At 39.6% G+C, this 13,740-nt stretch overlaps 1 long non-coding RNA gene across 1 annotated transcript; it reads left to right on the top strand.

Annotated features, from left to right (window-relative positions):
• Positions 1-650: 650 nt before the first annotated feature.
• Positions 651-12,720, top strand: LOC118930274 (uncharacterized). Its single transcript, XR_005031977.2, has 3 exons — positions 651-1,188; positions 2,670-3,095; positions 11,746-12,720. It is a non-coding gene; the product is annotated as an uncharacterized LOC118930274 (long non-coding RNA).
• The last annotated feature ends 1,020 nt before the right edge of the window (positions 12,721-13,740 follow it).

Raw genomic sequence — 13,740 nt, 5'->3', positions numbered from 1 at the left:
GCCTTCCCCTGGCACAGTATTGTGTCATCATATACATTCTAGGAGCAAAGTGATCTGACAACGTGTTAATTTCCAGACATGAATACCTGGCCTCGGCAGGGAAGTAAGCCCTGTGCACTTCATTCTGACCTATGCCAAACCCTGAAGCATCGAAAACACAGATACACAGCTCACTGATTCTAGAGGTGGGCACACTCTATGAAAGCTGTACTCAAAGACTTCATCTCCTTTGGGTTAATAAATAAATGCACTTTGAGATAACAAGAGCATTGCTTGTACCTAAATGAAAAAGTTTCTTCTGATGAAAACAGGTTGTGTTTTCAAAGTTGCTTTCATGTTTTAATAAACTGGAATGTATCACCTTTGCGGGAGGACACTTCTTTTTCATTATTTCATTTTTCTGTACTCATTCCTACATTCATCCTAAAACAGAGACACTATCACTAGCTTCATAGTTCTGAGTTAAAGCATTGAATATTCGTGCGAGTGTACAGTCAGTACTTCACAGCGTGAGGAAGGAAGGTGGGCAGGTATGGTGAATAAGGGTGCAGTTGGCTGTTCCCAGCATTCATAGCTTGGCACCTATGCAGTTTCAGTTTGAAAAGTTTTCATGCCAAGAGGGTGTGTGATATGATGAATAATGAGGGAGAGGCTGAGCTCAGGGTCTGGGACACAAAGCTGGGCTCAGGGACACACAGACAAGTTTCAGTATCAAGGTAGGAGATTGGGGTACATGTGGATAATCGGAAGCAAGGTGGTCTTAGGTGGTGCATGGAGACGGTGTATACAGCCAAGGACAGTGAAAAGAGGTGCAAGCCAGGCAGTGGGCACAGGACCACCATGGTCAGAGTAGACAGTATCTGGAGTGCAGACACCCAGTCTGCCCGAGAAGGTACAATCCAGGAGCAATTCCAGCCATCTGGACCGTGGCTGAGTAACTAGAAATAAGAAGGAGAAAAAAATGCCTCAGAGGAGCCAAAACCAACACCACAGTCCCTCATGAAAGAGCTGCTCCTGGGGCCCCCTCAGAGCCGGCGCTCAGCTGTATGACCGTCATGTTCCATTGCGTCGTGGGAGCCGAGAATCAGCAAAAGGATCCATACGCAGGGCAGTGTGGGCAGCGCTCAGTCTGACGGCCACAGAGGAACAAAAGCAAGAAAAAGAACAGGGCATCTGGGGCCATGGACCGTGAGTAGCACCTGGACCTGAGGGTCCACGGTTAGAGCCCCAGGAGGGCGAGGCCATCACACTGAGGCCGCCTTCCTGGATCCTCAAGGTCCCTCATGCACGCACTCCTTATACTTGGGAATGAGCAAGTGAACTGTGGTACTCTACAATGGAATATTTCTCAGCTATAGAAAAGTTCTGCTAAGCAGAACAATCTCAAAAACATTATGATATGGAGAAAATGGAGGCACAGAAGAGTCCATACTGTGTGATTCCATTTATAAGAAAATCTAGAATCAGTGATGATAGAAATCAAAATCAGGTCATTCTTGGGCCAGCGGAATTTGAAGGGACTCTGAGGTCCTGGAACATTCTGTCTTACTTGGGGTGGTGGTTACACAGGTGCATACCAATTGACAAATGTATCAGACTAAACACTTAAGGCCCATGCATTTTATTGGATATATTAATTGTATATCATTTAAAAAGTGAGAATGTTTGATACCTTGATCTGAATGGTTACAACAGTATATACACATGTCAAAATTCATCAAGCTATACACTAAGATTTGCACATTTTGTTTTATGTACCTCAATAAAAAATAATTCAAAAATTTCTTTAATAGAAAATATATTTATTGATGACATTTCTTTCTGTTTAAAATTTTAAAAATCAAAGTAGGTTTTAAAAAACAATATAATCACTTGAGATTTTATACACAGACACTTAGTATATCTCATCAGCCCCTCTTGTGTACCTGGCATTGAGCTAGTCACTGGGAATACAAGATGAGCACATATTATCCCTGCCCTCGCACCCCTGACAGATGCATGCCCAAGTGCTGGCAGTATAGTGTGATACGGAGTAAGAGACAGATTGGGAAGGGAGTAGATGGGGATCTGGGAAGACTCTCTAGTACCTTCATTGGAGCCGAGACTTGGAGAGAATTGGGGAAGGCAAGATGGAGAATTCCAGGCAGAAATAGCATATGCAAAGAGGAGGCGGCACACCGGGGACTTTCCTTAAGGAACGGAGCAGCTAATACATAGGGTACAGGAAAAAAATGAGAGATGAACTCAGGCAGACAGAATGGGGCCAGACAGCAAAAGTCTTTCGGACTTCATCCTGTGGCCAGCAGGGAACAAGCCCAAGGAGGTTTTATGAGGGTTTCAAGCAAGAGAACGAATGCTCGGCATTGCTGTATCAATAGATAACTCTGCAACAGTGTGGAGGATGGCCTGGCGGGGAAGACGGTGGGGCTCAGAGACCAGTTACCCTGCGTAGGGTGGCAGGTGTTAACTAGACTTACTGTGGTGACCATTTCAGTGTACGCAAATACTGATTGTTATGCTGCACACCTGAAATTAATATATTACATGTTAATTGGCCTCAATTTTTAAAACAAATTAAAGATAAAAAATAAAAAACAAAGGTTCCTTTTCTCAATATACCAATTAACAGGTTTTGTAAATTTAATTATAAAATAAAATGTCATTAACAGAGACACACCAGTTAACATGGCTGTGAAATCCAGCAGAGACCACCAAGGAGCCCACTAAGGCGCTGGTCAGAGCCATGGGGCTTTGCTGGGGAAGAGCAGTCAGTCCACAGGAGTCAGTGACGCTGAGCACGAGGGAAGCTGAGGAGCTGGAGGCGATTTCAAGACATTTGGCTGGGGGCTCCGGCCCAGAGATGACTTTCTCACCAAGATCACCACTACGGGCAGAAAGGCAAGTGCGGGGGAGCGAGGGATTGGCGCCTGCTGCATGTGTCCTGTTGGCATGTGGGGAGAACCGTCTGCAGTGCAGAAGGGACCAGACGCAAAGTCCAGCCTGAACACACATGCTGACGTGGGAGGTGTAAATCTGGGCAAATTACAGAGCCCCTGAGACATGTGGAACTGAGCAGCGCACCTGTCTGTCCGCCGGTAAGGTTAGCAAGGAGGCTGTGGGCTTGGGGTCAGGAGACCTGGGGTCCCACCGCAGCACTCTCATGAGGAGGGAAACCGAGCTCACTGGCAGGGAAGAGAGAAGGAGGCGTCAGCCAGGAGCAGCGGGAAGCCCCCACCTGTGGGGGCGCTCCTCCTACTTCCTGCTTCCACGTAGAGCCACCCTTCCGCCTGATCCGGGACACCCCTCATCACACAGCAGGGCTACCCAGCCTGCCCCTGGAGGCCCGGGTGTTGGGACAACCCTGCCGCCATAGAAAGACACAGCCATGTGGTAAGTGCAGGGGTTAGTGCCTTTACACGAGATTAGCTGTAGAGTTCTGGGACCTACTGCAAAATGAAAATGCAGGGGCTCGAATGCAACGGCAGCAATTGCATGCCCGCGGGCCTGGATGGTTTAATCTCTCCAAAATTTAAAAAAATCTCCTCTGTGATGTGAAGATAATAGTACTTAATCCACGATGTTCTTAGGAACAGCATAAGTGATAACGTGTGTGAGCTGAGCCGTGCTCATGGTTAAGTGCTCAGGACCTAGTAGGTCTCTTGAGGCCGCTCTGCTCAAGTCCATTTGCCCTCAGAGTCAGAGGTCTCTGCTCAGCAGCCTTCCTGCAGTTACCTAACATCTACCTTAGGAAATAGAGGGTGGTCGTGCTGCCTTATCTGGCGAAAAATGTTTTCAGACTGGCACTCATTAAATGACATGCCTCAGACACTCTTAGCAAATATAGCAGCAAAAACAGGAAACAAGGCAATGCTAAAGGAAGCCTCCTGCCCCTAGAAGCCACCTTCCACTTGTCATGTCTCATTGCCCACACACCGTATTGCCAAGCCCTTGTATCTAGTGCTACAAACAACACACTCTACCAGGAACCCTGGACTGGTACAGAAATGAGGAGTCCATTTACTGAAAAGATTAGACAGATGTCTACTTCACAGATTTGTCAATTTCCTCGGCTGAATGCTTATTAATCCCTATGCAACTAGGGGCCATTGCAATGAAAGAATTAAAGAAACCTGTGACCTGTTGTTTTTGTTTCTGTTTTATGTTTAGCATCTAGAAGCTTTATTGTTTTATCTTTAACATTTGGGATACCTGGAACCGATTTTTGTGTACAGTGAAGTAGGGGGTCTAAATTACATTCTTTCCATACAGATATCCTGCAGACCCAGCACTGTTTATTGAAAAGACAATCCTTTTTCTGCACAGGAAGCCCATTACAATTCTTTTGTATTAATTGCATCAAGGGTTTGATGTGCTACTTTATTTTTCTCCTGTGCTATCTTCTAGGAGTTTTATAGTTTTGCATTTCACCCTTAGGTCTATGATCCACTTTGAGCTAATTTTTGAGAATAGTATAAGGTCTATGTCCAGATTCTCTTTTTTTTTGATATGTAGATGCTCAGTTGTTTCAGCACCATTTGTTGAAACTAATTTATTTTTGTAATATATGTTAAAACAAGCATATATTTATGAAAATAAGAAATGCTTACTCTGCAGGACACCACCTCACATCATCTCCCATTCCCCCCTTTGGGAAATCCCACAGCGGGATGCTGAGATCACAGCAGCAGATAAGGGAAGGTTTTCTGTAGTGTTGAGGTTTTTTTTTTAAATCTTTTAAGAATTTGTTATATAAGAAGTTCATATTTGTTTTAGATAGAAAAGAATCTACAGATAACTACAAAGAAGTAAATAAAAGTCACTTATAATCCTCATACCCAGAGGTAAGCACTATTACCATTTTGGTGCAGTGGTTTTCCCCCATACACATATATATATTGTATCTTATAAAAAAGGGGGTAATAAATTAATACTGTTTGTTCTCTTAATTCTTACTTAATATGTCCTTAACAGCTCTTCATGTCAATAAATCATATTTTATGTAATCATCTTAATGGATGTGATGCACAATATGCTAACTGGCCCCCACTTCCTTCCCCATCCTAAACACAGATTCGATCCCCCTTTCAAAGCCTCTGCCTTCCAGACTCCTATTTTAAAGGTACCCACCACCATGGCTTAAGAAATAAAACCAAAGTCCTCTTTGCTCCCCTTCCAAATTCCATTTCCTATTCTGCCCGTGGGTAACTGTTACTCTAGAGTTAGTGCTTCCCATTTCTTATGCAGGAATATATTTCCATTACTGTATCCAAATGTATCCATTAACAATTTACAGTATTGCTTTGTAGGCTTTAAATCATACACACACACATGTATAATGATATTCACTATATACATTGTTCTGCAGGTTGCTTTCTTCACTCAGAACGATGCTTCTAAGTTTTATCCATGTTGTTGTATGTAGCTTTCATGTATTCATTTTTAGCTACTGCCTACTGTTCCACTACATGAGTACACCACAATGACTCATCCATTTCCTACTGATAGTAAAAGTAAAGAATGATGCTATCTTCTTGTGTAATCAGTAAGCATTTCTTTAGAGTTCATACCCAGGACCAGAAATGCAGGGTTGAAGGGTATATTTATCTTTCTTAAAAATTCAATTTATTTAAACAAAAACAGGTCACCCATTTCTCCCTACTCCCTACCCCTCTAACCACCACCAATCTGTTCTCTGTATCTATGAACTTAGTTTTATTTTTTTTCTAGATCCCATATATAAGAGAGGTCATATAGTATTTATCTTTCACTACTGACTTATCTTACTTAGCATAATGCCCTCAACATCCATCCATGTTGTAGCAAATGGCAAGAGCTCATTCTTTTTTATGGCTGAATAATATTCCATTGTGAATACATATGCCACCTTTACCATTCATCGAACAGTAGACACTCAGATTGTTTCCATATCTTGGCTATTGTAAATACTGTTGCAGTGAATGTGGGGGTATAGATATTCTTTTCAAGTCAGCATTTTTTTCTTCAGATAAATAATCCAAAGTGGAATTGTTAGATCATATGCTATTTCTATTTTTAATTTTTTGAGAAACGTCCATATTGTTTTTCACAGTGGCTGAACCAAATTACATTCCCACAGTGCACAAGTGTTCCCTTCTCTCCACATCCTTGCCAATGCCTGTTATTTCTAGTATTTTTGATAGCAGGCATTATAACAAGTATGAGGTGGTATCTCATAGTGGTTTTGATTTGCATTTTTCTGATGATTAATGATGTAGAACATCTTTTCATATGCCTGATGGTCATCTGGATGTCTTCTATGGAAATGTCTGTTCAAATCTTCTGCCCATTTCTTAAACCAATTTTTTTTGCTATTGTGTTGTGTGAGTTTTTTATTTTCGATGTTGGCCCCTTATTATATATGATTTGCAGTTATCTTCTCCTATTCAGTAAGTTGCCTTTTCATTCTGTTGATGATTTCCTTTGCTGTGTAGAAGCTTTTTAGCTGGTGCAGTCCCGTTTATTTTTACTTTTGTTGCTTTTGCATTGGATTTTACTGACACTAAAAAATAAAAGTTTACAGATGTTACTTTTGATGTCAGGTTTTAAGAGATGCTTTTGCTTTTGGTGTTGCCTGACCTATTTTCAAGGAGCTTACCAGCTATGTTTTCTGCTAGGAGTTCTTTGGTTTCAGGTTTTCAGGTCTTACATTCAAGTGTTTCATCCATTTTGAGTTCATTTTTGTGTATGGTGTAAGATAAGAGTTCAGTAACATTCTTTACATGTGGCTGCCCAATTTTCCCAATATCACCAATTGAAGAGACTGTTCTTTCCCCTTTGTGTATTCTTGATTCCTTTGTTGTAAATTAATTGGCCATATATGTGTGGGCTTATTTCTGGGTTCTCTATTTGTTCCATTGATCTATGTGTGTTTTTATGCCAATACTACTCTTTTAATTACTCTAGCTTTGTAATATGGTTTGAAATCAGGGAGCCTCCAATAATTATAATGCCTCCAGCTTTGTTCTTCTTTCTCAGGTTTGCTTTAGCTATTCAGGTTCCATACAAATATTTTTATGGTTCCATACAAATTTTAGGATTATTTGTTCTATTTCTGCAAAAATATGCCATTAGAATTTTGATAGGGATTGCACTGAATCTGTATATTGCTTTAAGGAGTATGGACATTTTAGCAAAATTAATTCTTCCAATCCATGAGCACAGAATATCTTTCCACTTATTTGTGTCTTCAGATTCTTTCATCAGTGTCTTACAGTTTTCAGTGTACAGGTCTTCCACCTCCTTGGTTAAATTTATTCCTAGGTATTTTGTTCTTTTAATACATGGTAAATGGGACTGTCTTCATTCCTCTTTCTGAAAGTTTATTATTAGTGTATAGGAAACACAACAGATTTTTGCATGTGAAAGTTCATCATTAGTATAGAGATACACAACAGATTTTTGTATATTGATTTTATATTCTGCAACTGTATTGAATTTATTAATTCTAACAATTTATTGATGAAGTCTTCAGGTTTTTATACATGTCCTATCATAACCTACAAATAGTGGTAGTTTTCCCTTTTCTTTTTCAACTTACATGCCGTTTATTTCTTGTCTTGCCTAACTGCTCTGGCAAGGACTTCTAATACTATGTTGAAGAAAAGTGGTGAGAGTGAGCATCTTTATCTTGTTCCTGATCCTAGAGGAAAAGCTTTCAGCTTTCCATCATTGAGTATGAGCTTAGCTATGGGTTTGTCATATGTGGCCTTTATTATACTGAGGTACATGCCCTCTATACCCACTTTGTTGAGAATTTTTATCATAAATGGATGTTGAATTTTGTCAAATGCTTTTTCTGCATCTATTGAGATGATCATATGATTTTTATCCTTCAGTTTTTTAATGTGGTGTATGACAATGACTGATTTGTGAATGTTGAGCCATCCTTGTATCCCTGGAAGAAATTCTGCTTGATCCTGGTGTTTGATCCTTTTAATGTATTGTTGAACTCAGTTTGCTAATATTTTGTTATGTTCTTAATTAATGGGCAGATGTGTAAAGATTTTAAAGGCTTTTTTTCCCTGAATGTCTTGATTTCTAAGTTGTAAGGCTCACTCCAAAGCATGCTAGGATCCCTGTGGCAGGCCAGTAGGGAAGGTGACCAAGCTGGGATATGCCAGGAAAGGGTCAAAATCAATCAACCCATAATACTCTCACAGAAACAGATGCTCACCAGTATAATCCACAAGACCCTAAGCTAAGAGAGGTAGCAGACTGGCTCGTACTCGGTCCATAGAAATACCCCCAAATGACACAAGATTAAATTTAGGGTGCATCTGTTGACCTCTAGAGTCAAAAGCTTTGTTTATACACACACTTTATAATGATTAGGTCAATCCAAAAACCAGCTGTCAAATGACTTGTTTGTGAGATGAAGCAAGTTTGTGAGTTTCCCAGTCCTCTGGTCAGATAAACTGACCTGAATCTTGTAGATATCATAATTTCATTGATAACTCCTATGGCAGCGCTCACTTATGGGTCAGAGCCCCACACTGTGGAGAAACTTCTGGAAGTGGAGTCAAAATTGAGATGGATAGAGACAAAGGAAAGAGACGATCCATTTAAAAGTGAAGGAGGAGACTAGAGTCATTACATGAAAACAACAGAAGATAAAGATTAGAAATCAACCAGGCATCCTTCTAAAAGTTCAGGAGAAATAATTTTTAAAGTAAGCAACAGAAATGTATCAAGACCAAATCCCATGTGAAGTTATAAGAAAAAAGAGATTAAGAAGCTGAAAAACATCCCTTCAGATCATGAAAAACCAGAAAGACATATGTAAAAAACAGATCCAAACCATAAACCTTCTATTTAAAAATAATAATAAAATAAAATTTAAAGGATTCAAGACATACAAGAACAACAGCATACATCAGAACCAAGAGAAACTCAGAAATAAGATGGCAGAACTCAGGAAATAACTATAGAAAAGAAAACATTATCTCAAAAATGAGGAGAAAATTAGAATAAATAGACATAATAAATAGGACCTTAAGAAAAATTAAAAGTTTTAAAATGGAAATTTTAAGGTAAAAAAGAAATGAAGAAAAACAAGAAGGATATGGAAGAAAACAAATATTGACAATTAGGAGAAAGATCCACCACATAGGATAATAAGAGACACTGAAAAGAAAACCAAGGGAGCAGAACACATACTACAGTTTATTTCAAAAACTATCCAAGAAAAGAAAAAGCTAATTGAAACTACATATTGGAAAAGCACATGCAGTAGCTAAAAATACAACCCAGAATGACTAACACCAATACATATTCTGGAAAAAAATTACCACAGATTAAAAAGCCCTTTGGGCATCTAGGCAAAAACAGTTAATAATATTTAAGATAAGAAAATTAAACTTCCATAAACTTCTGACAGCAAGACTTAATGCCAGGAAAAAAATAATAGTAACGTATTAAGATTCTCAAGGAAAGAAAATGTGATCCAAGGAGTTTATATCCTGAAAAACTGAATTTAAAGTAAAAGGGTGCAAACTGTTAACATGCAGGAAATCAGGAATGCTGTCATCATCCATAAGCCTTTTGAAGAATCTACTAGAAAACAAGCGTCAGACACCAAAAAGGCCACAGAGACATTGACATAGGACTGGTGATGAGCATTAAACATACAGTTATTCATAGAACTAAGACTCAATGAGGTTTAAAATGGAGAAAATACAGTATGCAATGACTATGTGTTCAGGTAAGTTAGATGTAGTACAACTATTTAGAAATGGGGAGAATGAGAACTGATAAAAAAAGATGTTTAACAGTTCACAGTAATCCTGTTTGTGGGGGTAGTAGTCTGAGACTATAATGTGTTTAATATGAGATAAAATAAATGAGTAATTATAAATATTCTAATTATATCATCTCCTGTACTTATGGGTTTTCTTAGTACAAAAGAAAGGATATATAGATTTAACATAGAAAAGGTTAAGTAAAAAACACCTATTCATGAAATTAAATTTTAAGCACTACTTATTAACCCAGGAAAGACTTCATCTTAACTTTTCCTTAATCTTAAAAATAGGGTGTGTGTATATATATATATACCCTAAAATATATATATATCCTAACTCTGTTCACTGAAGAGACCTAGAAATAATTTATGATATTTATGATCTTGAAAACTAATAAATGAAGGGAAAGAATCAAAAAGCAAACATTTATCCTGCCTTTCTATTGTGATCTGAACAACTGGGTAACCCAAAAGTAGAAAGGGGAGGAGTAACTGTATTAAATTATTCCAACTAAAAATTTTCAAAGAAATAGTAAAATTAAAACACACCATTTTGCAACTCCCAGTGAATGAATGGATCTAGGCAACAATTACCAATAGCTGCTATCATCACAAAAATAAAGGCAATGAGACACGTGCACCCTGGTGAAAGAATATTCCATAGGTGATGTGTGTGCAGGAGACATGCTCTGTTAGACTTTCTCACTACTGAGATACAAAATTTGATCACATGGTCAAGGTAGTGAATGCATAAAATTTTGATTTGGAAAAGATTGTTTTGAAAAATTAAAATTGAAAAGAAGAAGGACCAAGTTACCCAGAATCCACTGTGGCAAGGTGGCAGAACACAGAGAAGGGAGGCATCTAGCTTTCAGGGACTATTTGGCAGACGTTCTAGGAGCAGTGCCTCATGCCCAATGTTGGCAGCAATCAGTTCTCTACTGGAACAGTCCAGCAATGTAATCAATGTAGTTCAAGCATGGTTTTCTAAGTAACACTTTCCTGGAAATTTTCTAAGCTACCTAATTGCTGTTACTAGAGATTTACCCCTAGAATGGAGTCTCTTGTTCATGACTAAAGGATCCGGGATCCAAAGGATTGACAATAGTATGTGTGTGGGTGTGCTTAAATTAATGAGTCTCCAAAATGCCGTTAATTTCTCCAAATTCATTTTAAAAGCCTAGATTGGCTGACAAAAAGGAGCTATTTGCTTTGATCAGTGTTGGCCTCTGAAAGCCTTCAAGAAAATAAACAGAAGCTTGCCTTTCATAGAACCCTGGGTATTTGACAAGTGTTGGGAGTGTGTGTACAGTAATCTTTGGTTTTATATAAACCTGACAAGAGAGTGACAATGACAAGTCTTTCTCAGAAAATTCTTAAAGAATCGTTTATTCTGGAAGCAATTAAGCCTGAAAGCATACTCAATGTTAATGTTTATTCAGCATTTACTTGTCTTTTCTGTACCACACTTTCTTGTACTTGCTAAGGATATTTTGCATATATATTGAGGGGAAAACATAATAGTGTTCAAAAACACTCGCTACCCCTGCCTTGGGGGACTTTCTCTTCCCAATCATGTCAGGCTGGGCCATGTGATTTGATTCTGCCAACGGAAGGTGGAAGGACTGTGGGCCATTACCAGCTCTAAAAGCCAGTTTGGACTTTACCAAGCTCTTTTTCCCCTGCCTTTGTGTTCCAGCTAGAAGCTTCTCAGTCAGCCTGAGATCCAGGGAAAGATGACCCAGAGCAGAGCCACAGTTCACCCACAACAAATACAGAGCATGACTATATGACAATGAAGTGGTGAGCCACGGAGATCTGGAACCCTCTTTATCACACTGTAACCTAGTTTGTCTATTAATTGCTTATTAGTGCTCATAGCTATTATGTTTAAAGCGCTGTTTATAAACCAGGCCCTTGCATTCATTCATTATTATAATGTAGATATTTAATTCTCCACTTTACAGATGAGGAGACCAGACCTGTTAAATCAAGAAGTTAAATTACTGCCACCTGACCAGAAACAGCGTTGAAATGGAGACCCAAGTCCCTTTCATGCCAGGGGCTCCTGTTCTTAATACTGCTACCAAACTGAGGAAAGTCCCACCAGACCCAGCCATCTGCATCTGGCCTCCAGAGCATCTATGATACAGTCCCTGGGCTCACGGAAGCACTCAGCAAACACCTACAGACTGACTGGAGGGCAGCTCTAAACAACAGCTCCTGTGGGTCCGAATGAATGACTCACTATTTATTGAACACCAACTGACAAATTCCATTGGATAAAGTTGTCTAGGATCTCACACAGAACACAGAAAAAATGCGGACTGCAGCTTCAGGAATGACCTAATGAAGCAGAAAATGGGCCAAACACAAGACTTAGAAACAGTGTTGGAAGAAGGCCCTGCAGCAGACAGAACCCTAGCCCTGGAGTCCAAGGGCCTGCATGCTGGTCTCTCCCACCACAGTGTGATGTCAGCCATCATTTTTACCTCTCTGATCCTGTTTTCTCACATGGAAAGGTACTGATTAAACTGGTCCTGAGTGCCAAATCAAAAAATCCATGTAAATCCCTTCAAATTGTAGAATGGGTTGAAATGTCCAAGTATGGGACCTGGCTGGGCTGGTCAGGGAAGTGAGTCCAGAAAAGGTCTGGAAATATTCTTCATCCAGGGCAGTAATTCTCAGACCTCTGTGGCAGGTACTTGGAGATAATAGGATTTTTGAGTTACTGAAATGTCTCCTTTACAGAATTATATAAAATACACTGTTTTTTAAAAATTGTAATTAAAAATTGCTGATTAAAAAACATATCATAAAGTGCTAGAAAATTCTGAAAGATAAGGAATTTCTAAATTGAGGCATTTTACATACACTCTAAAATTCAGGAGCTCATATAGGTGGACATGGTGAGAGGTAACTTTCTGTTGTCATGGAGAGGCATGGAACCCATATGTAATCATGAAAGCTCTATGTACACACATGTACATTTGAAATTAGAGCAAAGAGTAGGGTGAAGCCAGCCTAATAAGGCTTCATGAACAGAACTGGACTTAGTGATCTCTGTTACTGAATTCCAGTTTTGAAAAGATCCTCAAGGGAAAGAAAAAGGCACTGATACATATGGAGTGCCCCCTACATGTCAGAAACGTTGCAGAAGTTATCTCTAATTTCACAGCAACTTGGCCAGGTCTGAAGTTTGGGAGGGTTGTATAACCCACCCAGGTCACACAGCTAGCAAGTGACAAAAACAACTCAAATCCTTATCTGTCTGACCCCAAAGTTCAGTCTCTTTCCACTACAGCAGGAGTTGGCAAACTACAGCCCAGCCCACCACCTTTATTTTTGTACTACCTATGAGTCAAGAATGGTTTTTACATGTTTAAATGGTTAAAAAGAAGAAGAAAAAGATTTTGTGGCATGCAAAGATGATGTGAAATTTAAATTTCAGTGGCCATAAATTAAGTTGTACAGGAGCAGAGCCACCTGTTTGCTTACATGTTGCCTGTGGCTGCTTTTGTGCTCCCACAGCAAAGCTGAGCGGTTGTGACAGAAACCATATGGCCCCCAAAGTCTAAAATTTTCTACCTGGCCCTTTACAGAAAAAAATTTTCCCACCCCCTGCTCTAGACCAGACAGCTTTGTAAGTAAGTGATCCAGCCCTCTCCTTGTACGGATGAGGAAACACAAGGCCACAAAGATTGAATGAAAGTGCTCCAAATTAGTAATATTGGGAGAGACATGGGCATCTCACCCGCAGCATGGAGGCTGGGTTAAGGAGAGAGCTCAGGTGGGGAGGCAGAGGATATCACCCTCAGACCGTACCCTTCCTCCGTGAAACAATAATGAATGGGAACGTGGCTCAGCCACGGAATGATGTTGATAACAGATTAATGAGAAAGATGATTTAAAAAATGATTTTTTAAAAGAAATTGCCTATGTATATGGTTGTGTGAAACTTG

This window comes from Manis pentadactyla, chromosome 16, assembly GCF_030020395.1.
Source record: "Manis pentadactyla isolate mManPen7 chromosome 16, mManPen7.hap1, whole genome shotgun sequence".
Lineage (NCBI taxonomy): Eukaryota > Metazoa > Chordata > Mammalia > Pholidota > Manidae > Manis > Manis pentadactyla.
Note: the sequence above shows the minus strand (reverse complement) of the source record. Positions and strands in the feature narration are given on the sequence as shown.